The 27,980-nt window shown below is 51.1% G+C and overlaps 1 protein-coding gene across 4 annotated transcripts in view; it reads right to left on the bottom strand.

Moving 5' to 3' along the window:
- The window catches only part of TOGARAM2 (TOG array regulator of axonemal microtubules 2), a 143,976-nt gene that overhangs the window by 96,521 nt on the left and 19,475 nt on the right, over positions 1 to 27,980 (bottom strand). Inside the window, exon 1 of one of the 4 annotated variants that reach the window (XM_068279654.1) lies at positions 7,597 to 7,824. The exons of the other annotated variants lie outside the window; for them this stretch is intronic. The gene's annotated coding sequence lies outside the window, so the exon portion shown is untranslated. Of the gene's footprint in view, positions 1 to 7,596; positions 7,825 to 27,980 lie in introns of those variants that run through there. 4 annotated transcript variants of the gene reach the window in all.

Genomic DNA, 27,980 nt, shown 5'->3' with positions numbered 1-27,980 from the left:
ATACTTATATACACAGCACTTATATATACAGCACACTAGCTATACTGACGGACGCGTGGGGAAGTCTGGAGAGCTGTGTGAGGGGAGCAGCCGGTGGCGCTCGCTCAGCTCCGCAGCAGCTCCAGACGCCCCGCCGTGTGTCCTGGAGAAAAGTGGACAGCGAAAGGAGCGAAAGAGAGAAAAGTGGACAGCGAAAAGAGAGAAAAGAGAAGGAATAGCTAAAAAGACTGAGGAAGGAAGAGAGAAGAGAAGGAGCCAGGGCAAGAGGAGAGAGACAGAGGCAGAGTCCCCCCCAGGGCTGCAGGATTAAAAAAAAACAGTCCGAAACAGTCTGTCCCCATGGAAAGTCGCCAGGTGCCTGGCTGAGTGGTGGAGCAGGCACACCGCTGGTCCTTCCGGCTGAGTGGTGGGCGATACGAGCTTCGGCGGTGGCGGATGACCCTGATGAAGGCTGGCTGGGGGCTGCGTCTGGAAACGACCCCCCTACCACGTGGGAGACCCGGAAGGTAAGGCCTCCTGCACACATGGAGTGGCGGTGGCTCGAACAGCTGGTCAGCTGTCGGCCCTCAGGCGGTTTGTGCGGCCGGGCGCACCGTTGGAGGCCTGCATGGAGGCCTGCATGACATTTGTCCCCTGAGTGTGCGGAGTATGGTGGCCTCTCCCTAGGAGCCAAACCTGGTCGTCGGGCCTCAAATGCTGCGTGGGGGTCGGTGGCTCCGGCGCGGATGGTGTCCCTGATGTTCCGTGGGCAGCGGCGGCAGATCAGCGGAGCTCCGTGCAGCTAAGTTCCATGCTGCACGTGGGCTCCTGAACAGCTGATCCTGTGCGGCGCGGATGGTGTCCTGATGGTCCGGGGGAAGTGGCGGCAGATCAGCGAAACTCCGTGCAGCTAAGTTCCATGCTGCACGTGGGCTCCTAAACAGCTGATCCTCTCTGCAGCGCGGATGGTGTCCTGATGGTCCGGGGGAAGTGGCGGCAGATCAGCAGAGCTCCGTGCAGCTAAGTTCCATGCTGCACGTGGGCTCCCGAACAGCTGTTCCTCTCTGCAGCGCGGATGGTGTCCTGATGGTCCGGGGGAAGTGGCGGCAGATCAGCAGAGCTCCGTGCAGCTAAGTTCCATGCTGCACGTGGGCTCCCGAACAGCTGTTCCTCTCCGAGCAGCTCACTGCTTCCTTGCCTTCCCACCCGCGGTCCGTGGCTGTTTGCGGGGCCAGACTGGTTCCACTGATGCCCTCCGCCTCTTACCCCAGCACAAGACGAAGCAAGAGGTGAGTGGAGGGAGAGACCTCCTCAAAAGGGAGAAAAAGGCCGGAGCCCTGTGGCCGAGGCGTCCGAGTCCGGCGCCATCTTGATAATACTCTGTACCCAACTGCCGATGTTTTGTAAAAATCGGGAAAATTGAACTGGACAGAAGGAAAACATAGAGAAATGCACCCTGTATGTATTTGGAGAGTTTAGCCTGTCTAATTCCCCCTCATCTGTGACTAAGCACAAGTTGTAATTTGATCTCTCAGCTGTGTCAGCTGGCTGCCAAGGCAGAGCAGCCAATTTGTAATCACAGGATATTAACCCTATGTCTGCTTCTATGAAAGCAGGAAGTAGACAAACTGCAGATTTATTGCAGGATTTGAATCAGCGCTAACAAAGAAATGTTTTCTTTAAGGGTTATTATGATGTAGCTTTCTTGAGCTGAGATGAAGATCTGAGTTCAGGTCCACGTTAAATTAACGTACAGTTAGTGTAATCAAGTAAAAAAATATACGTTTGCATACAACTTGTAATATTCATACATTTGCATACAACTTGCATTATTCATACTGTAGATTATAAATATAGAGCTAAAAAAGGGCCCTCACTTTTAGTGTTAAATTCAGTGAATGCAAGCAAAAACACAAGTTTGCACAACACATTCATGCATTTCCATACAACTTATGTTACATTATGTATACTTTGCAAATATAAATCTTTATTCTTAGTATATACCGTATATATATTATATATAACACTTACAATCTTATTACTCGCAAATATTCATGTTAAGACTTAGCTGCAGGCATGCATGTGACCAACGGACACTTATTAGCTAGTAATTTACAAACTGTTTCCCTCCCCTGCTTACATCTCTCTGACACTGCAGCTGTCCCCTCCCCTGCTTACATCTCTGACACAGCAGCTGTCCCCTCCCCTGCTTACATCTCTCTAACACAGCAGCTGCCCCCTCCCCTCTTACATCTCTCTGACACTGCAGCTGCCCCCTCCCTCTCTTACATTTCTGACACAGCAGCTGTCCCCTCCCCTGCTTACATCTCTGACACAGCAGATGTCCCCTCCCCTGCTTACATCTCTCTGACACTGCAGCTGTCCACTCCCCGGCTTACATCTCTCTGACACTGCAGCTGTCCCCTTCCCTGCTTACATCTCTCTGACACTGCAGCTGCCCCCTCCCCTTCTTACACCTCTCTGATGAAGTGGCAGTACATTCCCCTTCTTACACTTCTCTGACACTAAGACTGTCCCCTCCCCCTGATTGCACCTCTCTGGCACTGTCTCTCTCTCCCCCCTGCTTACACCTCTCTAACACTGCTGCTGTCCCCTGCCCTGCTTATACCTCTCTGACACTGTGGCTGTCCCTCCCCGTTTACACTTCTCTGACACTGTGACTCTCCCCTCCACTGCTTAAACCTCTGTGATACTGCGGCTGTTCTTCTCCCCAGCCATCACCTCCCTGACACTGTGGCTGTCCCATCCTCTGCATACACCTCTCTGCCGCTGTGGCTGAAAGCCGTGCATGCAAGTACAGAGATGTGGAAATACAGATGTTCTCTCATCTACGGACTACAGGTCTTGGCATGCATTGTGGCGGTCGTGCTTGCCAGGAAAATGAAAATGTGGTACTGTGCAGGCTCTTCATGGAGAAGATTGCAGATCCTATACAGACAGGGAGAAGGAGGGGGGGGGGGGGGATGTGTCAGAAGAACAGGCCACCATAGGTAACTAAATCCAACCCCTAATTCACTTATGGAGAGGTCCATTTAACAAAAAAACTAAAAAATGACCGTCAGGTGCTCAGGGACCCTGGACACTGAAAATAAACTTAACCTGAACTTAACTGGGGCTTCCTCAAGCCCCCGGGGTCCCTCGGCTTCCTCTGGGTCCCCACCGTGCTCCTGCTGGTGACTCAGTTTACCCAGCTACTTTGCCTGAAGTCGCGCATGCGTGGCACGATCACGCGCCCGTCACTGTAAGCGTCCTGCGCATACGTGGTTCAGTCTTTCAAGAATCGTGCATGTGCAGGGTGCTTATGGTGAAGTCGCCGTGTTAACGGATCCTAAAGGTTACCACGAAGGGGACCCAGAGGATGGCAAGGGACCTCGCAGTCTACGAGGGGCTGGAGGAAGCCCCAGGTAAGTCCAAATTCCATTTATTTTCTATGCTGAGGGTGCGTCTGGGATTTGTTTGTTTTTTGCTTTTTATGCATATTTTTACTGGACATTTTCACGACGTTTGAGTGATCACAATTCCCTTTTTTTAACATTTCAATTGCAATTGCTCTAAAATCACAAAAAAGCGCTGCATGCACCGCATTTTCATTTACCGCGAATCGCCAGCAATCGCTGCAGTGAGAACACTGCCATTCACTATTAATTACACTAGCGCTTTTCAAAGCGAAAGCTATCGCCGGAGATTCGGAATCTGCGGAAAATGCCCACAAATCGCTCCAGTGTGAATGGGCCCTTGGATGACACCTGCCAGCAAGAGATCTGTCTCTGAAATTTTCCCTCCCTGGTTTCCCCCACAGTCCTGCCATAAAGTCTTTTTACGATCTACAGGTTAAACCACTTTCCTATTAGCTACTAATTTGCTAATGATCAGTTCCCTTCTCTATTGTTACTGGTTATCACAGTCTATGTTTTGTTAGATGACTGAGGCCTGGAACCCACAAGGAGCGCTTTTCTGAGCGCTTTGTGATTGGAAAAGCTCTTGCTAATGTAATGTTGTGGGTGTGATCCCACTTGTGAGATGTGATTTTCTAAACACCCCACCCCCCAGACCATTGCATTACCAAGAGCTTTTTCAAATCACCAGTGCTTAGAAAAGGCTTCTAGTGGATTTGAGCCCCGAGTTAGTTCTTGTCTTTATATTTTCATATCATCTGTATCATGCAACTGCATTCTCCTCTAAAGCTAGCATACACCCATTATGTACAATTTTATATAGACGATTAAATCAAACAATCAGATTTTTTAGATCGAAGAGAATCATCAATTGTAACTGAAACAGTCCAACAACCAGTCAAAACATACTACAGTTTCATCACAGTCGACAAAAAAAAACCTGCCATGCCAATCGGTAAAAGGCATCTTGAATGATTTATGGTAGGATCATTCATAATCTATGGCACTAATTGCTTCTATGTGATGGAGCAGAGTGTTCTGTACAAGCATACAGGGACCTAGTATAACAAGTTAGAACTCTTTACTGAAGAAAAATGTGCAGATATACATTATACACAACCATCAGGTAATGCGGCTTACTTAGAACAGAGAGGAACACAGAATGAATACAGGAACTCACAATACCATGGAGATCATTGCAGCCCTTTGCATACACAGTGACATCTTGTGGCTGCTATACTATACTGCAGTTTAGGTAATAATGTTGTTACTACCATCATTATGCACGTACAATTCCATCACATTATCATCTCAAAATGTAAAAATCGCTCAAATAAAATTGCACTGTTAATGACCACATTCAGATCTTTGTTGCTTGAAACAATTGTTTATGACCATTTTAGAAATCTCGAGTGTGTTCAGGCGTTCCCCAGTGTCAGTGAGGACCCCCTTTCAGTAATCTACCAAGTCAGAAAATTATTGGCCAATGCTATTATCCCTACAGGGTGAGCATCCTCCCTCTTCTCCCCCTCACCTCTCCATAGGACTGAACAGAATGCTCATCAGATAGCCAAACAGTGCGTCTGTACAGCAATTGTTCCTATACTGTCATCCGAAGCAGTCATGGACAGTTATTTCAAGCGACAGTTATCCAAGGCTAGCAGGTAGTTTTACATTGTACAGCACCACATGAGATGCCGACGCCATGATAATTCATGTTAACCACTATGAGGTATGTAGTCTTGTCCCTCAATCCTATAGTCCCGGGTTGGTCTGGTAAATAAATAATCAGGGGCACAAGGTCCTGACAGACATGCCAAGCACACACACAACACAGGATGACAAGAGAACGCTGCCTAGACAAACGCTGGTCTTCCAATGGAGGCCACACATAAAGCAATAAAAAGGAATATTCAATCTGGACAATTAAATACATGAAAACGCCACCAATCAGATAAAGAGCTTGAAGGATGGTCAGTGGGATGCTAATAACTGCAGCTTGCGTGGAAAAGTCATGCAAATTGTCTGTACGTTAGAAGTGGGCCAATAAAGTGCGTTTCCTGTCCATTTTGATTGGCCGAATTCCAATCTGCATGCAATGTACATTAAAGCATCACATTTCCATCATCAGCATCGCAATAAGATAAAAACAAGGAACACCAAGAGCCCCAATAGTGTAATATGTACTAGTAAATGGTTACTAGATAGAGTACATATTAATACTCAGGGCCGGGCCGAGGCATAGGCTGGAGAGGCTCCAGCCTCAGGGTGCAGTGTAGGAGGGGGCGCAGAATTCATTCAGCTGTCATTCCTAATTGTGTTTGAAGCAGAAAAAAATAAGAAAAGGGGATACATGGCAGTGACTGTAAGTCAGTTAACTAGATATTATGGTGTTGGGGAGGTTGTGGGCCCTGGGGTGCCTCTTAGTCTAATAGCAATCAGTGTGTGATGGGTGGGGTGGCAGGGATGGAGGGGCGCACTTTGGCGTCTCAGCCTTGGATGCTGGAGGACCTTGTCCCGGCTCTGTTAATACTCACAAACCAGGGTTACCATTAGGCAACCACTGTAAAGGCAGGTGGGGAGATTTTCCTGACCCCACTCAGGAATAAGAAGTCGCTCTCTGTAGATGAGAAAAAAAGGGGGTTCAACCCTCCACCCAGGGTGGACTCAATATTATGCAAGAGAACAGAGGCGCTAAGAGGATAAAATTAAGCTAAATGAGCTTAAAAACCAAATTCTTGGTAAATAGAGGAGGTAGTGGTAGTGGTCACAGAGGTGCCTGGCTCTTCTACTGACCACATATGCTATTGCTCCGTTGTTATTGCCTGATGAAGCAGGATCAAACCTGCGAAACGCGTTGCATATTTGTAGTTCATAAATAAAATATATTGACTGTCTTTACTACAGTCGTTGTGTGTCTACTTGGAGGAGGTAAGTCCACCACTACCTCCTCTATTTACCAAGAATTTGGTTTTTAAGCTCATTTAGCTTCCTTTTATCCTTTTGGCGCCTCTGTTCTCCTGCATAATCAGCCAGGGCCGGCCCGCTCATGAGGCGGGGTGAAACTTTTGCCTCAGGCGGCAAATTTCCAGGGGCGGCAGTGCGGCACCCGCCCGTCCGTGGGTGCGGGGAGCCGGCCCGCCGAGCTGGAGGGGTAGCTGGCAGGACGGGGGTATTGGGCCAGCGGCGGGGAGGGGGGTCGGACCCCCCCCTCCCTCGCCTGGGTCCCCGTCCTCCGCTCCCTTCCAGCCTAAATAGACGCAGCCGAAGTGTAAGAGGCACGGGCGGGGAGGACACTCACCTCCTCCTCGCTCCAGCGTGCGCTCCACTGACATCACTTCCTGCAGGACGCTGCAGGAAGTGACGTCAGTGGAGCGCACGCTAGGAAGAGGTGAGTGTCTTCCCCGCCCGTGCCTCTTACACTTCGGCTGCGTCTATTTAGGCTGGAAGGGAGCGGAGGACGGGGACCCAGGCGAGGGAGGGGGGGGTCCGACCCCCCTCCCCGCCGCTGGCCCAATACCCCCGTCCTGCCAGCTACCCCTCCAGTTCGGCGGCCCCCCAGAGCGCCCCCCCCCTCTCGGGGGGGGGGGGGGGGGGGGAAGGGGCGGCGGTGGCAATTTTTTTTAAATTTGCCTCAGGCGGCAAAAAGTCTAGGGCCGGCCCTGTAATCAGCATTGCAATGAACATCTCGAAAAAGCACTACTCCCTTGATCTCCATCCCCTTCCTTCCAATCTACCTGATGAGGCCAGTCCATGAAATCATCATTTCCACTCCTCAAACTTATTGTTTTAAAGACTATGGTGGGATTAGGCTGTGAGCTCCTCTGAGGACAGTCAGTAACATGCCAATGTACTCTGTAAAGTGCTGCAGAAGATGTCAGTGCTATAGGAATACATCATCATCATCATCATAATAATAATATGGTAGGACATTAGGACTATGATAGGGATTAGATTGTGAGCTCCTCTGAGGGCAGCTGCACCCCAGATTAGTGTTTCTCAGCCTAGTCTACAAGCACCCCAGCAGGTCATGCTATCAGGATTATCCTAACCCTGTTAAATTGAATTATAAAGCAGCAATGACATTACTGATTCCACATCTGTTTCGTCTTATGCAAATTCCCAGACTTCTTAGCGGTGCCCCAGGACCAGATTTAGAACACCCCCACACCCCAAACCTGTATAGAGCAGTGGTCGGTACCTGGCTGTGCACGGCGGCTGTCCCCGGCTATGGATATATCCAGGTGGCAGGATCGGTGGTGTCAGTGTGACATGCTCAGGTGTATAGAGCAGTGGTGGGTACCTGGCTGTGCGCGGCGGCTGTCCCGTCCCCAGCTATGGATATATCCAGGTGGCAGGATCGGTGGTGTCAGTGTGACATGCTCAGGTGTATAGAGCAGTGGTCGGTACCTGGCTGTGCGTGGCGGCTGTCCCTGGCTATGGATATATCCAGCTGGCAGGATTGCTGTCAGAGTGACACGCTCAGGTGTGTTGTGAATGCCACAAGTGAGCTCTAGCATACCTCAGGTATCCAGGCAGCCAGCAGTGTGAGGTGTCACTCCAGGGGCAGAGGGCAGCCATTGTTATGCTAATACCTCCTGAGAGCAACACACACACACACCTGAGTGTCCTGGCAGCCATGGAACTCTCTGCAGGAGAATGCAGCTTAACCCCTCGCCTCCCAGAGAACACAGCTTAACCCCATCGCCTGCCAGAGAGTGTAACTTAACCCCCCACCTCCCAGAGAAAACAGCTTAACCCTTCGCCTGCCTGAGAACACGGCTTAACCCCTCGCCTCCCAGAGAACACAGCTTAACCCCATCGCCTGCCAGAGAGTGTAACTTAACCCCCCACCTCCCAGAGAAAACAGCCTAACCCTTCGCCTGCCTGAGAACACGGCTTAACCCCTCGCCTGCCAGAGAGCGCAGCTTAACCCCTCGCCTGCCAGAGAGCGCAGCTTAACCCCTCGCCTGCCAGAGAACACGGCTCAACCCCTCGCCTGCCAGAGAACACGGCTTAACCCCTCGCCTGCCAGAGAACACGGCTTAACCCCTTGCCTACCAGAGAACACGGCTTAACCCCTCGCCTTCCAGAGAGCGTGGCTTAACCCTTTGGCTGCTGGAGAGAACAACACCTCTACATAGCCTAAATTCGCCCGTTGCTTCTGCCTGCCAGGTTCTCTAACACAGGGTTGGATTTACTAAAGCTCAATACCCACCGGCAGATGCAGCCAGGTGGATTGGGATCCCCACCGCCGAATGATCGTTTCCCCGACCGATCTGGCCACATCTGCAATCGTTGTTTGCGGCGGTGGAAACCAATGATCGAGTAAATGATTGTTTACACGATCGCAGCAGACCCGCGGGTTGAGCATATGGTTGAACATTAGACTATAGCCAATTTTACCACACGGTAAGGCTTAAAGGACAACTGAAGCGAGAGGGACATGGAGGCTGTCATATTTATTTCCTTTTAAGCAATACCAGTTACCTGGCTGTCCTGCTGATCCTCTGCCTCTAATACTTTTAGCTATAGACTCTAAACAAGCATGCTGCATATTAGATGTTTCTGACATTATTGTCAGATCTGACAAGATTAGCTGCATGCTTGTTTCTGGTGGGATTCAGACACTACTGCAGCCAAATAGATCAGCAGGACTGCCAGCAAGTGAAGTATTGTCTGGTAGGTACAGTTCTGATGCAGTTTGGTGGGGGTTACTAGGTATCAGACGGGGATCCTGAGCGAGAGTTATGGCCCATACTCACGAGAGACATTTGTCGCCGCAACACGCGGCGCGCGCGTGTTGCGGCGACAGGTCGCCCGTGAGTATGGGCCGCCGCACGCGCGCGCACCCTGAACTGTCGCCCGCCGCTCATGTCGCCAGGCGATTGAAACTTTCAATCGCATGGCGACAGTAGCCGCTGCCCCCCCCTGCCGCAACTGTCGCTAGTCCGCGTGAGTACGCGGACTAGCGACAGCAACCTCCATTGAGGTTTATGGAGCTTCCGGCGGGGGGAGGAGGAACGTCGGCAACAGCTTCCGTCTCGCCGCTGGTCCCTCCGCGTGAGTACGCGGAGGGACCTGGAGAGAAGCTGTTGCCGGCCTGTCGCCCACACGCTCACGTGTGCTGGCGACAGGCGATTTTTGCAGCCCGTGAGTACGGGCCATAACACTTTTTATGAAAGCATCAGGTAATACAAAAGACGCAAAACATTTGCTTTGGAAAGCAGGAAGTGAAAGTAAGAATTATTTTACAAGTATGTTCCTCTTAAGCAAACAGCTAAATGTTCATTGAGTAGCTCTGAAACTAGAAACTAAAGCAATAGTCTGAATAATTTCAAGCACAATAAAGCAATCAAGGGAAGGACTACTTCAGAAGAACATAAGGTATCATCAATCACACTAACAGGTCTTAATTACTATGGACAGTGGATCTCAGGGCAGTCAGCCATTATACTTAGGGCCGGTTCACACTTGCGGTTCCCTGCCAAACGTACCGGATGACCTGACCGGATCGGAACCGTATGGTTCTGATCCGGATCCGATCCGGATCCGGTCAGGTTGCATCAGGTGTTCATCAGGATGCGATCCGGATCCGTTTGGCAAAAGATAGTAGAAACCGAATAAAAATGTTGGGGTCTGGGAGGTCAGCAGAAGGTGGACCTGTGGAATCAGGCCCTCCGCTGTTTAGCACTCACCTCCACCTCCGACATACTGCCAACATCTCCAGCACGTTTAAAGTCACTGCTGCTCCACTCCAAAATGCTTGCCCATGTGTCCCCATCCAAAATCGCCGCTACAATACGCATAGGAAGTGGGCATACCTCCCAACATTTTAAGTGTCGAAAGCGGGACACTTAGGCCACGCCCCTGGCCACGCCCCAACCCCCTAGCCACGCCCACTATTTTATTTTATTTATTTTTTAAATTTATTTTTTATTAAAAAATTTTAATTAATTACTCCCGAAAGGGAGGGTGCCAGTGGGAGGGGGAGGAGGGTGGTGAGGGTGGCCGAGGGGGGGGAAAGAAAACCCGATCGAGGCACCAGCCCGGGGATGCGTATGCGGCATGGATGCCGCATGGACGCTATTAAGCTTCTCCCTCCCTCCCTCCTAATGTGCCCCCAGTGTCCCCTTATGTGATTAATTAGGGGGGTTGTCAGTGGAGGGGGGGGAGAATGCCCGTCACCGTGGGTGGGGAGGAGGGTGCCACTTTTAGGTGGGGGGGGGGGGGCGCCTGGGCAGAGAATGGAGGCGGAAAAACTGATCGAGGCTCCAGCCGCGGTACTGAGGGATGCGGGAGCCCGGCTTCAATACTTCCTCCCTCCCTCCCTCTGTGAATGCCCCCTAATGTATGTCCGTGTGCCCCCCTCTCCTCCCCTCCCTATAGGCAGAGTGAGCGCAGCGGAGCGGGCAGTCGGGTCCTCTTACCGCTGGCTGATGCACGCGTACTGTCTCTATCCGACCTCCATGTGCTTCCTGTGATGTCATAGTAAACAGGAAGCACATGGAGGTCGGATGCCAGAGACAGTACGCGTGCATCAGCCAGCGGTAAGAGGACCCGACTGCCCGCTCCGCTGCGCTCACTCTGCCTATAGGGAGGGGAGGAGAGGGGGGCACACGGACATACATTAGGGGGCATTCACAGAGGGAGGGAGGGAGGGAGGAAGTATTGAAGCCGGGCTCCCGCATCCCTCAGTACCGCGGCTGGAGCCTCGATCAGTTTTTCCGCCTCTATTCTCTGCCAGCCGTCGGGATTCGAGAGGGGGGGCCCGGGATAGCGGGAGGGCCCCCCCAAATCGGGAGAATCCCGACGAAAACGGGACGGTTGGGGGGTATGGAAGTGGGGTAGAACATCCGGATTTTTAGCCAGTGTGTTGTGTGCTCTCCGGTTCTCATTGGTTTGTATTGGCCAGATGGTGCAGTCCGGCTCCGCTCCGGATACGGCTGCCGGAGGAGCCGGACCAAAAAATAGCGCATGTTGGGTCTTATGCCGGAGTCCAGATCCGGTCCGGACGAAACGGACGCATGTGAACGGACGCATAGGCTTTCATTGCTATGCCGTGCGTCCGTTCCGTCCGTTCTGCATGCGGTCCGGCTCCGGCACGGCGATTCCGGATGGCGACCACTAATGTGAACCGGGCCTTACAGGGCACCTGAAGTGAGAGAGATATGGAGGCTGCCATTAGGTGTAGAATAGAAAAAAAGTTTATTCTGGTTTGGTCAGGGGCATAGCAATAGGGGGGTACAGAGGTTGCGCCCACATCGGGGCCCTTGGGCCAGGGGGGTCCTGTAGGGCCCTCCCTGAACTTCCATAATAGCTCTCTGAAAATATTAAACAAATGCTGCGCCCACTTCTTCTACTATTGCAACTACAATTTGTACTAAAAACCTGTAAACTTTAGCTTTAAAATTCATTCATATATATAAGTCCACCACGTTTTGAGTCCAATCAAATACTGGAGTGCGCTGTGTTAATTCCTCTTGGGTATATGGATAGATTTAGATTCACTGCGCTCTTCCGTTTCTGTAAAAACAATCTAATATAGTGTGAACCTGTTTAGCAACAATACATCACACCACCCAACAACTGTGCTAGTGAGAGACGTGTATTCACTCCATGGTTCCCACCACCTCTAATACAAGAACGGCTCACCAGATTTTAACCACCAGATTATAGGTGGAATCCTCGCTTAATATGTGGACCTCTTGGTAACATCAGTAATCCACATCCATCATAGAGTAAAAAAGGCCTTTAATCTTCACTAAAACAAAATAAAAACTTTCATAGCGCAACACATCTGCTACATAAAATATCACACTGCGCTCCTCGCGCCCTCCATAAACTTACAAGCTCCAGAAGAATAATGTAGCGTATCACAGCGGCAAGGCTGTAGAGTTCAATCAGTGTCGGTATTTGATCCGTGCGCGGCGTCCCGCTCGCTCAGCTTCCGGCTCCGCCCCAGTACGCCTGACGCACCAACGCGGAAGTCTTGGAGAGGTCTGGGAGTCGGAAGCTGAGCGAGCGGGACGCCGCGCACGGATCAAATACCGACACTGATTGAACTCTACAGCCTTGCCGCTGTGATACGCTACATTATTCTTCTGGGCGTGGTCATAGACTAGGATGTGGGTGTGGTCACGGGTGGAGCCAAATTTACATGAACTTAGCAATGGTGGGACATTAGACTAGGACTATAGTAGGTATTAGATTGAGAGTGCCTCTGACACAGGTGCCTCCCAGTTTAGGTAGTGACAGGAGCCCCCAGTTTAGGTAGTGACAGGAGCCCCCAGTTTAGGTAGTGACAGGTTCTCCCCAGTTTAGGTAGTGACAGATTCCCTCCAGTTTAGGTAGTGACAGGTTCCCCCCAGTTTAGGTAGTGACAGATTCCCCCCAGTTTAGGTAAAGACAGATTCCCCCCAGTTTAGGTAAAGACAGATTCCCCCCAGTTTAGGTAAATACAGATTCCCCCCAGTTTAGGTGGCCACAGATTTCCCCCAGTTTAGGTAGTCACAGATTCCCCCCAGTTTAGGTAGTGACAGATTCCCCCCAGTTTAGGTAGTGACAGATTCCCCCCAGTTTAGGTAGTGACAAATTCCCCCCAGTTTAGGTAGTGACAGGTTCCCCCCAGTTTAGGTAGTGACAGATTCCCCCCAGTTTAGGTAGTGACAAATTCCCCCCAGTTTAGGTAGTGACAGGTTCCCCCCAGTTTAGGTACTGACAGGTTCCCCCCAGTTCAGGTAGTGACAGGTTCCCCCCAGAGATAGGAAGGATGGATGGAAGGCAGATACAGAAGGGAAGGATGAGATAGGTAATAGGGATGATCACGGATATGCAAATTCTTCTGAGTTTCTGCAAATGTATGCAAATATTTATGCAAATATATGCAGCTTGAAAATGTACCAATCAATTCAAACCTGGGTTTAAATTGATTGGTCTATTTTCAAACTGTATACGTTTGCATAAATATTAGCAAAATTTCGGAAGTATTTGCATCTTATTGATCATCCCTAGTAGGTAAGGAGAAGGTGGGAGGAAGGGGAAGGGATAAGGGAGGAGAGGAGGAAGAGCAGATACAGGAGAGCAGGAGGAGGAAGGAGAGCGAGCAAATATAGAAGGGAAGGAGAGAGGAAGCAAGGAAAGAGAGGTGATAGAGGAAGGAATGAAAAGGGAGGGAGGGAGGGAGGGGATATAGGGAGCGGGAAAAAGGAGGAGGGAAGGAGAAGGGATACAGGAGGGAAAGGAAAGGGTAGGGAGGTTAAGGGAAGGAAGGAGGGAGAAGAGATATAGGAAGGTAAGAAAAGGGAGGGAGAGGGGAGGAAGGAAGGAGAGGAGATATAGAAAAGAAAGAAAAGGAGGGATGAAAAGGGGAGGAAGGCAGGAGAGGGGATAAAGGAAGGAAGGAGAGCAGATACAGGAGGGGAGGAAGGAAGGAAGGGAGAGGTGATACAGGAGGGAAGGAGAAAATGGAAAGGAGAGGGATACAGGAGGAGAAGTAAGGGGAGGGAAGAAGGAGAGGGGAAACAGGAAGGAAGGAGGAGGAAGGAAGGAGAGCAGATACAGGAGGGGAGGGAGGAAGGAAGGAAGGGAGAGGGGATACAGGAGGGAAGGAGAAAATGGAAAGGAGGGGGATACAGGAGGAGAAGTAAGAGGAGGAAAGGAGGAGAAGTAAGAGGGGGGGAAGAAGGAGAGGGGAATCAGGAGGCAAAAAGGAAAAGGAAGGGAGACGAGTGTGACGTCATCCTCCAATTCCTGTTCCCTTTGTCGCAGTTTACCATTCAGCCTCAGACCTGGAGGGAATCCTGAAGGCATTCAGCAGTGCAGACAAAGTAACCTTTTGGATTGGTTGGTGAGTCCACACACAGAACAATTTCGATTGTATGTACAACCATTGCAATCTGCGATCCCATATGGAGATCGGGTTGCTGCCACTAATCCGCATTAGCATGCGGATACGCAATTCTAACTCTAGCCAAACAGAAGATATAAAGTTCTGTCACTGTGTAGTCCAATGATGGAAAGCCTAGATCCTTAAAGGGGAACTGAAGAGAGAGGTATATGGAGGCTGTCCTGTTTATTTCCTTTTAATCAATACCAGTTGCCTGGCAGCCCTGCTGGTCTATTTCTCTGCAGTAGTATCTGATTAAAACCAGAAACAAGCATGCAGCTAGTCTTGTCAGATCAGACTTATAAGTCTGAACCACTGAAACACCTGATCTGCTGCATGCTTGTTCAGGGGCTATGGCTAATAGTATTAGAGGCAGAGGATCAGCAGGGCTGCCAGGCAACTGGTATTGTCTAAAAGGAAATAAACATGGCAGCCTCCATATACCTCTCTCTTCAGTTCCCCTTTAATGGAATATATATGGATAATGGCTAAAGAAGAACTCGACTGACAGCCTGTGTCCAGCAGTTTTAACTCTTTCTCCGCTGGAGGATGGCGATGGTAATGGGAGATGGGCAGGATCTGCTACAGCTCCACCCTCTCTCATGACAGGCAGAAAAGAATATGAAATACCTGAATGTATTGTATCGCAGTAGAGATGGGAAGTTCGGATCTTTTCAATGATCCGGATGATTCGAATCGGATCATTGAAAAGATCCGGATCTTTGATCCGAATCTCGGATCATTTGACTACAGAAGCATTTCGGGGGTGAAATGACTAGCAGGACAGGAGAAGGGGAGGGGGTGGACACACAGAGAAGGGGAGAAGATGCACAGAGGGCAGGGAGTGGACAGAGAAGGGACGAGCAGAGAGCAGAAATGTTTGCACACAATACCCACATGCTGCAATCATATGCTTTACATATATTTCACCTATATGTTCATCTGTATACTTTGCATGCAAACGTCGCACAGTGAAAGAAAGCATTCCCCAAAGTAAAGTGCAGCTGTTTAGGAGGATCATATTGCACAGCAATCACAGTGCCTGCAAAGTTACTGAGCTGTGCTGAGCCAAAAGCTTCCAATGTGTTCACTGTGCACAACTACGGAACAGACAGCCTATAATGAGCAGCACATTACAGCCAGTATGTGTGCTCTACACATATCTGGCAGTGGCACCCATGTCCCCTCTCTCTCATCTACCTGTCTCCCTGCAAGGCTGCCTCCCATCCAACAGAGCGATCTATCTCTGCTCTGCTTCCAGGACCCCGCTGCACGCTGAGAGGGGGCGTGTCGCTTCTGGCCCCACCCCTTTTGCGATCCGAATCACTCATTTTGATGATTCGGATGATTCGACTCACAAAATAGATTCGGATCAAAGATCCGAATCGTTCATGATCCGGACAACACTAACTTGTGTGACTGCTGCTGGTACTGAGAGATTCTCGAGTGCTGTGCTGTGTCTGAGCAAGTGCTTTTCACTGCTAAACCTAGCGTTTTGCTTCACACTATATCGCAGTGTCAGTAGTTAAGAACCTGCAGAGAACGACACATGCATCTTCCTGGCATTCTCTGCTTTACTCGGAGTCTAAAGACATATATACGGTATTAGGATATTTAATTTCAGAGAAAACAAGATCTCTGTGTCAGAAGATGCTAGACAAACGCTTTGTGGCTCAGACACACCTAGATCAGATCCAGTGCACATCTGATAATAATTCTGACATGCCTGGAATCTATGGAAAGCTGCTTTATTTAGTAAAATGTCTATTCTTTTATTCCAAGGTTAATTATAAGTCATTCCACTATCAGGATATGCAAAGGAATGTGGCTCTGGTCAGCTAGGAATGTATGAGGGGGTCTGGACTTCTCTGTCAGTCTTTGAAGTAGAACCAAAAGTAATGTGAGAGCATAGCCCCCAACCGTCCCGGATTGGTCGGGATTCTCCCGATTTGGGGGGGCCCTCCCGCTGTCCCGGGCCCCCCCTCTTGAATCCCGGCCGGCTGGGCAGATAATGGAAGCGGAAAAACTGATCGAGGCTCCAGCCGCGGTAATGAGGGATGCGGTAGCTTCACTGCTTCCTCCCTCCCTCTCTCTGAATACCCCCCTATGTATGTCTGTGTCCCCCCTCCCTGTAGGCAGAGTGAGCGCAGCGGAGCGGGCAGTCGGGTCCTCTTACCGCTGATCCACGCCGCGCGTACTGTCTCTCTGGCATCGGACCTCCATGTGCTTCCTGTGACGTCATAGTAAACAGGAAGCACATGGAGGTCGGATGCCAGAGACAGTGTACGCGTGCATCAGCGGTAAGAGGACCCGACTGCCCGCTCCGCTGCGCTCACTCTGCCTACAGGAAGGGGAGGGGGGCACACAGACATACATAGGGGGGTATTCAGAGAGAGGGAGGGAGGGAGGAAGCAGTGAAGCTCCCGCATGCCTCATTACCGCGGCTGGAGCCTCGATCAGTTTTTCCGCCTCCATTATCTGCCCAGGCAAGCCCCCCCAACCTCCTCCCCACCCACAGGCACCCTTACCCTCCTCCCCACCCACGGGCAGGGTGTATGAGGGTATACTTATTAAAAAAAATATAAGGGTATAAATATTTAATTAAAAAAAATCATCAAAAAAACGATGGTAGGCGTGTTGGGGGTGTGGTTAGGGGGTGTGGTTAGGGGTGTGGCCAGGGGTGTGACCAGTGTCCCGGTTTCTTATTTTAAAATGTTGGGAGGTATGTGAGAGGATCTGCTGGGTTTATTGCATCCTTCTCCAGGGAAGGATAAATAAACAGCCCTTTCCTGTGGAGTGACTGGTTTGGACTGACAGAATATTTCTTGTTTTTTTTTTCAGGCTGGGCCTAAAGTGCACTCTGAATTACACCTTCGAGCGCATTTTCATACGCTGGGCACATTTAGCAGGTGAATCCGTCACAAGGGAATACAGAAGGGAAGGAGGAAAAGAGGGTGCAGGAGGGGAAGTAGGAGGAGGGAAGAAGGATAGGAGATACAGAAGGGAGGAGGCAGGGAGGGAAAGAGTAGTGAAGGGAGGAAGGTGAGGGAATACAGGAAGAGAGAGGGAGGAAGGAGAGGGGATACAGGAAGGAGGAAGTAAGGAAGATGATACAGAAGGGAGGAAGGAAGGAGAGGGTATACAAGAAAAAAAAAGGAACAGAGGAAGGATGAAGTTAGCAGGGTAAGAGGAGGTTGGAAGTAGGAAGGAGAAAGGAAGGATTAGTTATAGTTAGAAGTGAAATAGGAAGGAGGGGGCTGATAAGTGAACACTTTATAAAAAGCAGATACACACCACCGGCTCCATCAGATATTGACCTCAACATTCACCGTTATGTGCAACGTTTTCCAATGGGTGTTGCCAAGTGTGACAGTTCATTGGAAGGCATGCACCAAATTGGCAACAGATCGGTGTACTGCATGAAATATGTACACAAGACCTGTGCTGGGAATTGACGAGGGATACACCGGAGTCACCATTCTGGGCCGGGACAATATGTCTGGCAAACCTTCCAGTACAAGTTCCTGCAACACCGTGCAAGTAGCAGGCGTTATTTACCGTGGATATAAGAATGAACCAGCCTGGCTCTTCTGTTCTGGCTACTGAGCTACAGACTGTCACAGCAAGGATGGAAATAGATGAGGTTGGCCCGGTCACTGAAAGCCATTCATAACAGTCACTGAAGTACTTCTGACAGCCTGAACTTGTCTTACTGCAATCATTTGTCACACAGTCCACTAACAGCTTATTATTATACATTTAAGTAGTACTGACATTTCCTAAAGCTCTTTACAGAGTACATAGAACAATTCATCTCGCTGAATGTCCTCAGAGGAGTTCACAATCTAACCCCACCACAGTCATAGTCTAATGTCCTACCATATTATTATGTATTGATATAGCACTGACATTCTTCCACAGCACTTAGTGTAGTCATGTCCCTGACTGTCCTCAAAGGAGCTCACAATCTAATGTGCTTTCCACAGACTAATGCTGGGCATACACGGCACGTTTTATGCGCCTGATCGAGCCAGCGGCTCGATGCCGGCACATCCCCGCGTGCGCGCGGATCGATTGCCGCTCGCCCCCGCCGCCTTATCAGCGCTCGATTCCCTGCATTGTCCGCAGGCGGGAATCGAGCGAGCGGGGGTTGAGCGGCATGATCGGGCCAGATGAATATTATCAGCTAGCCGATACACGGTACAGAAACGTACAGTGTATGCCCAGCATTAGAGGTGTGTATAACCCACACCCATAACAAGTGTGGCCACTATGACTGCCTCTGCCCATAACAAGTGTAGTCATCAAGACTCCACACATAACAATAACACCTGCTCTGGTGGGGGAGGGGGGGGGGGGGTGGAAGGGCCTGTACTGGTTAGAAGTGGGGCCCCCACAACACTGGACCCCATAACAACTGCAGGGCCTTTTTTCCCCCAATAGTTACTCTCTAATTTTGTGGGAGTACTTCATAACTGAATAAATGGCTTTCAAAATCATTTGTGTTTTTAACTGAATGCTTATTCAGATTTGTTCACAGAGGATATTTTTTTTTATCTCAAACTTCATACAACGAATCATCTAGAATTAGTTGAACTCCTGAGCTCAGCATAAGTACTCCCTAATGCAGGTGGACCTCGTGTTGTATGTCTCGGAGTGGCTGGTGACAGTCCCTCACTCTCTGCGGCCAGAGTTTATTGGCCACGGCGTGAATCTGGCGGAGCTCCCACGTCGTGTCCACACTTCTATTCAGGGCAGGTGGAGCGCCTTTGTTTGCAGGATTGCTCTCTACAAGTTGTTTCCATCACACAACCTGTCGTACGGCCGGCCAGCCAGCGTTTCACTATTTGCTCGCAGCTGCCCTCATCGGGGAGATCACCACCATGACAACTGCATTCCTGCTGCTGGCTGGTGAAGGTGTAATTACCGGGTCCCCGGGGCTGGACATGCGATACAGATACACAAATGTCTCCTCAGTGGTGATACAGGGACGTGCTGCTGTCCTCTCTGGTCGCTCAAGTCTCTCAGAAAACCTCCCCGTAATCAGGCTGGCTGCACTCTCCTGTGCATGCGTGGCTCAGCTGCACATGCACCCCCCCCCCATCGTGCGCCTGCAGTCTGGAGCATTCTGCGCAATAGTATTGCACAGGGGCAGAACGCTCCTGGGCATGGGAGTGCGAGAGGGGTGTGCACGTGGCTGAGCTGCACATGCGCTGAAGACCACAACTGATGGCAACTGACCTGATTACAGGAAGGATTTCAGAGCGAATGGAGGCTCCAAGCACCTCATGGGGCTGGAGGAAGCCCCAGGTAAGTATAAATTGGCCTACACACACCATCTTATGTTCGCTTTAAAGCAAACCTGAGCTGCAGCCTGGGTCAAAAATTACATACTTATCTAAGGAGAGGGAAGCCTCTGGTTTCTCCAGAGGGTCCCCGCGCTGTTCTCTGATCAAGGCCGGAATTAATTACCATAAGGCATTGTAGGCACGTGCCTACAAGTGTCTGATGATGGAAAGGCGGCTCACTGCCCTCCCTGAGCGGCTCTCTCCCTCCTTCCCTATGCAGAGTTCTGACGAGATTGTTAATGAGAGGTTACTCACCCAACTCTCGGCATTACACTGACGAGATCTCTTTTCAGTTGGGGGCAACTCTAGCCAGGCATGCTCAGATGTACCAAAATTCGGTTTGGGTACATTCGAATTCGGTTCCGTATGACATTCGAATTCGCCTTCGACCACAAAATTCTGTTCGGATTCATATTCGGTTCGGGGTTACGCCTCAAAATTCGGTAAAAATTAGTGTTCGGGAATTAGAATTCGGGGGGGTGGGAGGGGGGGGGGGTTAGGCGGTGGTTTGTGTGTTTTTTAAAGGGAAATCACATTGAAATAGGTGTACTTAAAAAAACAAAACTAAAAACGTGGCGGTGGGACCACTGACAGCAGGAGGATAAATACAGCGGCAGGAGGAAAAATGCAGCAGCAGGAGGAGGAGTGACGTGTGGCACTGGCAGCAGGCAATGTATTGTGTTGACCCTGGCGGTGGGACCACTGACAGCAGGAGGATAAATACAACAGCAGCAGGAGGAGGAGTGAGGTGTGGCACTGGCAGCAGGCAATGTATTGTGTTGACCCTGGCGGTGGGACCACTGACAGCAGGAGGATAAATACAACAGCAGCAGCAGGAGGAGGAGTGAGGTGTGGCACTGGCAGCAGGCAATGCATAGTGTGGACCCTGGCGGTGGGACCACTGACAGCAGCAGGATAAATACAACAGCAGGAGGAGGAGTGACGTGTGGCACTGGCAGCAGGCAATGTATTGTGTGGACCCTGGCGGTGGGACCACTGACAGTAGGAGGATAAATACAACAGCAGCAGGAGGAGAAGTGACGTGTGGCACTGGCAGCAGGCAATGTATTGTGTGGACCCTGGCAGTGGGATCACTGACAGCAAGAGGATAAATACAACAGCAGCAGGAGGAGGAGTGACGTGTGGCACTGGCAGCAGGCAATGCATAGTGTGGACCCTGGCGGTGGGACCACTGACAGCAGCAGGATAAATACAACAGCAGCAGCAGGAGGAGGAGTGACGTGTGGCACTGGCAGCAGGCAATGTATTGTGTGGACCCTGGCGGTGGGACCACTGACAGCAGGAGGATAAATACAACAGCAGCAGCAGGAGGAGGAGGAGGAGTGAGGTATGGCACTGGCAGCAGGCAATGCATAGTGTAGACCCTGGCGGTGGGACCACTGACAGCAGCAGGATAAATACAACAGCGGCAGTAGGAGGAGTGACGTGTGGCACTGGCAGCAGGCAATGCATAGTGTGGACCCTGACAGTTGGACCACTGACAGCAGGAGGATAAATACAACAGCAGCAGGAGAAGGAGGAGGCGTGACGTGTGGCACTGGCAGCAGGCAATGCATAGTGTGGACCCTGGTGGTGGGACCCCTGACAGCAGGAGGATAAATACAACAGCAGCAGCAGGAGGAGGAGTGACATGTGGCACTGGCAGCAGGCAATGTATTGTGTGGACCCTGGCGGTGGGACCACTGACAGCAGGAGGATAAATACAGCAGCAGTAGGAGTGACGTGTGGCACTGGCAGAAGGCAATGTATTGTGTGGACCCTGGCGGTGGGACCACTGACAGTAAGAGGATAAATACAACAGCAGCAGCAGGAGGAGGAGTGAGGTGTGGCACTGGCAGCAGGCAATGCATAGTGTGGACCCTGGCGGTGGGACCACTGACAGCAGCAGGATAAATACAACAGCAGGAGGAGGAGGAGTGACGTGTGGCACTGGCAGCAGGCAATGCATAGTGTGGACCCTGGCGGTGGGACTACTGACAGCAGCAGGATGAAAATGAGCGCGGTGTAATATGTTGCAGCTTTATAATTACAATAAATACATAAATCAATTTATAAATTCATAAATAAATCAATGCAGCAGGCCAGCAGCAGCAGGAGGAGTCAGGTAGAAATAAAATAAATACATAAATAAATTCATAGGTAATTCAATGCAGCAGGCCAGCAGCAGCAGGAGGAGTCAGGTAGAAATACAATAAATACATAAATAAATTCATAAGTAAATCAATGCAGCAGGAGGAGTCAGGTAGGAATACAATAAATACATAAATAAATTCATAGGTAAATCAAGGCAGCAGGCCAGCAGCAGCAGGAGTCAGGTAGAAATACAATAAATACATAAATTCATAGGTAAATCAATGCAGCAGGCCAGCAGCAGCAGGAGGAGTCAGGTAGAAATACAATAAATACATAAATAAATTCATAGGTAAATCAATGCAGCAGGAGGAGGAGGAGGAGTCGTCACGTATGGCAGGCAGCAGGCAATGTATTGTAATTCCCAGGCAGGCACCTCATGTCCTCCTTTCGCCGACAACAGGTGCCAGGAACGTGCCTTCTATCCAGGTGTGGTTAATCTTCAAAAATGTCAGTCTGTCCACACCCTTTGTGGACAGACGAGAGCACTTCTCGGTGACCATACCACTTGCCGCACTGAAGCACCTCTCAGACAGCACGCTGGAAGGGGGGGCAAGACAATACCTCCAAGGCGTACTGCGCAAGCTCCCTCCAGATGTGCAAGCGCTCCACCCAGTACTCCATGGGGTCCACAGGCTCCTCCCTGCCGGTGTCAAGCCCACTGAAGGACCCCATGTAGTCGGCCACCATCCGGATCATGCGCTGGCTGTGACTCTCACCGAAGGTGGCTGCTGCCCGCACCTCCTCTCTCGGCTGCTGTACCTTCATGTAGAACGCCTGCGCCAATGACAGCAGGTCTCCTGGGCGCCTGACGCTGCTGCTGGCCGCAGGCACCTGCTGCTGTGCTGCTGGCTGCTGGACAGGGACAGAGGGAGTGGAAGGCGGGGGGAAGGCTTCCTCCAGTCGCCGAACAAGGATCTCCTGCAACTCCCTTGCTCTCTGCTCATGGTCTCTGGCAGGCAGAAACTGATCCCACCTCCCCCTCAGCCGTGGGTCCAGGATCATGCTGATGCAGGCGTCCTCCCTCGCTTGCATCCACTTGACCCTGGGGTCTGTGCGCAGGCAGCGCAGCATGTGCGCTGCCATGGGGAACAGGGTGGACCATCTAACAGAGACATCAGGGTCAGCGTCCTCCTCTTGCCCCTGGGACTCTTCTTACTATCTCCACCCTCGCACCACTGCTGCTGCTCTCCGATGTTCCCCCCCAGCAGCAACGTCCAGCACCTCCAACTCCTCCTCCAGGGACTCAAATACCTGCGGAGCAGTGGACTGCGCAGGCGGCTGCTGTTCAAGCTGCTTCAGGGCCTCCTCTCCCAAATCCACCAAATCGCCAGGTGCCCTGTCCAGAAGACAAACAAAGGGCACCCACTGGCAGAGGGATGCCCGTTGTTCACTCACCAGGTTGGTTCCCTGCAGAAAGGGAGCCAACACCAAGCAGACCTGCTGCATCTGCCCCCATTGCGCGTTGGTGAGGAGCTGGAGTGTGGTGCTGCTTCTGCTGCCGGCGACAGTGGCATCATAGATGTACCGGTTGACAGCCCTCCTCTGCTCAACCAGCCGCTCCAACATCGCCAGGGTGGAGTTCTAGCGAGTTGGCACATCTATGATGAGGCGGTGTCGTGGCAGGCACTCCTGCTGCTGGATGTCTGCCAGTTTTGCTGCGGCAGCTGCTGAGCGGCGGAAAGTGCGCACAATTTTCCGCGCCGCTTCTAACAGCTCCTCCATCCCCAGGTAGGTGCGCATGAACTTTTGCACCACCATGTTCAGGACGTGGGCCAAGCAAGGGATGTGGAGCAAGTCTCCACTGCTGATGGCAGCCAGCAGGTTGGTGGCATTGTCGGACACCACCAATCCCACAGTGAGGCCTCTGGGGGTCAGCCATGTCCTCTCCTGCTCCCTGAGGTACCGGAGCACGTTTGATGCCGTCAAGGAGTTTTTCCCCAGGCTTTTCATCTCCAGCAGCACTTGGCAGTGGCAGGCCTTCACGTTGCTGGAGAGACGGGATCGCTTGGCAGCGGGAGCTGCTGCTTCTCCCCTGACCCCGCGCGGTGGCACCACGTAATGGGCGACTGGTGCTGCTGCGCCCGAGGGTGGACCTGCTGCTTCCTCGCTCGGGCCTTCCTCCAGGCTGACCCAGTGGGCCGTAAAGGACAGATAGCGCTCTGTCCCAAACCGGCTGCTTCAGGAATCCATGGTTATGTGGATCCGCGCACTCACAGCGTGATCCAGCACGCGACCCACGTTCGCCATGGCAGAGCGGTGCAGTGCTGGGATCGCCCTGCGGGAGAAATAGTGGCGGCTGGGGACTTGCCACTCCAGGATCCCAACCTGCAGCAGCGCTCTGATGTCACTCCCCTCCTGCACAAAGGAATATGGCAGGAGCTGGGAGCACATGGCCCGGGCAAGCAACCTGTTCAGCAACCGGATGCACCTGTGGGCGGGAGGCAGCACCTTGGTCACACCAGGGAATGCTTCGCTCAGCAGGGTCTGGCGGCGTTTGCCTGCACGGGAGGATGAGGAAGCCACTGTGGAGGGAGCTGATGAGGCCACTGTGGAGGGAGCTGATGAGGCCACTGTGGAGGGAGCTGATGAGGCCACTGAGGACTGGCTGCCCGGGGGGGTGGGAGTGAGTTGCTGCTGTGCTCCTGCTGCTGCTGCTGCTGGATGGGCAGGAGGGTCGGCTACTGCTGCTGCTGCTGCTGAAATCTGTGCAGTGGCTGTCTGGCTCTGACCACTGCCTGCACCACTTTGCATAAGCTTCTCCAACTCATTAAAGTCCTCAAAATGTCTGCTCTGTAAGTGGGTCTGCAGGCACGAGGTACTCAATTTGTGGTTATCGCGACCTCTGCTGAGACTGAGATTGCAACTGTTGCAAATTGCACAGGTCGGGTCCACTGGGCACTTGGTGAAGTACCGCCAGACTAGGGACTTCAACCTGCTCTTTGAGCTTGAGGGCTGGGGTTTTTGGGTGCCCTTGGAGGATTGTGCCTTTTTGGTTTTAGTTAGAGGTTTGCTGTGGGTGGTGGTAGCGACTGAAGCAGCAGGCTGTGGCTCCTGCCTTCCACGGCCTGTGCTGGCCGCGCCTCTGCGCCAGAGACGCCTCCTTCTCCGATGACAAGCTGCCTTCAACCAACTGTGCTGGTGGTACTGGTGGCACATAGGAAGGATCTATCAAGTTACCATCATCAACCCCAAACATATCCTGTGAGCCCCTCCTCCTCAGCGCCAACAACAAACGTCTGCACCTCAAACTCCTTCTCCTCGGATGGCCCAATGATCTCCAACTCATACTTCTCCAAAGCATCCTGTACATGGTCACAGTCTCAGGGGAGAAGAGCGTGCTCATTGAGGGAAAGCTGGTCGATGGGGTCACCGTGACCATGGCCTCAAGCGCTGGTGGAGGCCTGCTGCGGACCAGAGTGCTGGTGGTGGTGGCACTGGTCTCGCTGGTGCTGAAGGCCTGGCTGGAAATGGTGGCTTCCTGCTCCGTCATCATTTCAGCCACAGCCTGCACCTGACTCTCCCCAATGGGCCATGGGCGACGACCCGTCTCAAAGATGGGCGCAACACGCTGCTGTTGTGCCTCTGCTCCCTCCTCCCTGCGGTCAGTGGCTGGCGGCAGACCAGTCCCAGACCTGCTGCTGCTGGCAGTGGCTCCTGCAATGGCGCTGCCTTTCCTTGTGGTGCCTCGCCCTCTACCTCTGCCAGTCATTGTGCACTATACAAATACAATAAAAAAAAAAAAAGTAGAAGAGGGCAGGAAAGGGTGTAAACTTTAATAAAGTCTGTGTTGGTGGTGACTAGTAGTAGTAGTAGACAGTAGTAGTAGTAGTAGTACGCACACAGGTAACTAAGAAACACCTAGCGTACTACACTATAAGTAAGTCGTGCGGCAGACAGTCGGTGACAATTACAATCGGTCACACACGGTCAGACGCAATCAATCGATCAATAGGCTCGGGCAGGTGACAGACAGTCACAAGCCACTCACAACGGATGCTGGTGGTGGCCTGTATGTGTTGTAACTCTTATTTATTTCACACTACAGATGATAATAAAATCACACAGTAACAGTGAAAAAAAAAAAGTGAACGGGTACTAGTAGTATAGTAGTAGACACTAGTAGTAGTACGCACGCACGCAGGTAACTAAGAAACACCTAGCGTACTACACTATTAGTGACAATTACAATCGGTCACACATGGTCAGACGCAATCAATCAATAGGCTCGGGCAGGCGACAGACAGTCACAGGTCACTCACAACGGATGCTGGTGGTGGCCTGTGACAGATCTGTGCTGGGTGGATCCAGCCCACAGCACAGATCACCTTGCAGCCAGGGCGACCAGACTTCCCCCCTTTTTTCCCCACTAGGGGGAAGTCCTGCTGGGGGGGGGGGTTCTGATCGCCGCCGGCTATCTGCGTGTAGCGGGGGGGCTCCTCAAAGCCCCCCTCCGCAGCGATATTTCGCCTCCCTCCCTTTCCCTCCCCTCCTTCCCATGGGCGGTACAGTACAGCGATCCGTCCTGTACCGCCTCTGATAGGCTTCAGCCTATCAGATGCGGCTATCCCCGGCCAATCAGAGGCAGGAGATCGCCGATCTCCTTGCGACGTAAACACCAGGAATTTCTTCCCCGCGTGTTTATATTTAGCCTGCGAGCCGCGATCGGAGGCTCGCAGGCTGTTCACGGAGACTCCCTCCGTGAACTGACATGGCCGTTTCCATGTAAAATCACTTACGACCTGTCGCCGCCTATCGGCGTTAGTAGGGTTGCCACCTCATCCCTTTAAATACCGGCACATATGAATTATACATGCCTTGTGGCTAGTTAGATGCAATTTAGGCACTGATTATGTGCGAGTAGCCCCAGAACCTGTATAATTCATATGTGCCGGTATTTAAAGGGATGAGGTGGCAACCCTGGGCGTTAGGCGGTCGTTAAGGCTGGGCCCACTACAAATCACAAAACACAATCACGCTTTTTGTGGTGATTTTAGCAGAGTTTTCCAGGGCGAATTCTGGTGATTTTTAAAGCACTTTTGAATTTAATGCTAGCAATTTTTACATCGATTGCAACTTCCTTTTCTTATTTGTGGTTTTAGGTAGTAAAATCACTGCTTTGCACAGCAACAGAAGAGTGATTTTTAGCAATCCTATCCTTCATATTGAAGCAAAATCGCTCCTAATAAATGCTGCAGGGCCCACAATTGCGATATGGGGAAATTGCGATCGCCTGTGGGATCGCCTCCATAGACTTTCATTAGCCTAACGCTTTCAGAATAACCGGTGATTGCAAAGCGCAGCTGAATCAGCTCCTGAAGGTCTCCGCCCTTGGCCCTTTTCCACTAGCAATCGCAATCACAAATCACAAACACCAGCGATTGCGATTTTTCATTCATTCTGTTATGCGATTTGCGATTTTCATTTGCATTGCATTGTCATTGTAAAAATCCCTCCAGAAAGCGATTGCGATTTCCAAATCGAATCACTGTAGTGGAAAATACTTCTCGTGATTTCTATGATAAAGTAACAACCTTAGCGATTTAAAAATCACTAGCGATTTGCGATTTAGCAATTCGCAATCGTTCTAGTTGGCTTTACAATCTACCACTAAATCAAGTGGATCAAGCTGGATTGATGCCTTCTGCCCTGTAGCTTCATAGCTCACATTAGAGGTAACAGGCTGCTGACAGTACTCCGCATCACACAGCGTTACTGCTCTGACTGATAAAACAGCTGCCTTCCTCCAGCGCACTTATCAGGGACAGCTGCTGCGCCAAATGTCACCTCGCTGGCTCTGTATACAGGAGAGACAAAGCGAAGTCTTTATATCCTATACCAAGGAGGTCATCAGATCTGCTTCTAAAATGCAACTCACACCAACTGCTGTTCAAAAGAAAAACATTACTATCATCCCATCAATAACAACACACAATTTATGCCTCACTGCACTCTGTAGGAGAGATTTTGCCATTTCTGTGTACAGCCATTCTAGAGGTCATGTGACCAGTGATTCCTAAGGGCCCTTTCACACCAGAGCCCTTTTTCAGCGTTTTAACGCAAAGTCTATACTTTGCATTAACCAAGGTAAAATGAAAGTCCATACATCAATCAGGGAGTGTAATTAGAGTACTGCTTCACACTGACACACCAAACTCACTGTGTAACGCACCGCAAACAGCTGTTTGTGTAGTAATG

The sequence above is a fragment of the Hyperolius riggenbachi genome, chromosome 4 (assembly GCF_040937935.1).
Source record: "Hyperolius riggenbachi isolate aHypRig1 chromosome 4, aHypRig1.pri, whole genome shotgun sequence".
Lineage (NCBI taxonomy): Eukaryota > Metazoa > Chordata > Amphibia > Anura > Hyperoliidae > Hyperolius > Hyperolius riggenbachi.
The sequence above is the reverse complement of the archived record's forward strand: the minus strand, read 5'-3'. Positions and strand labels throughout refer to the sequence as shown.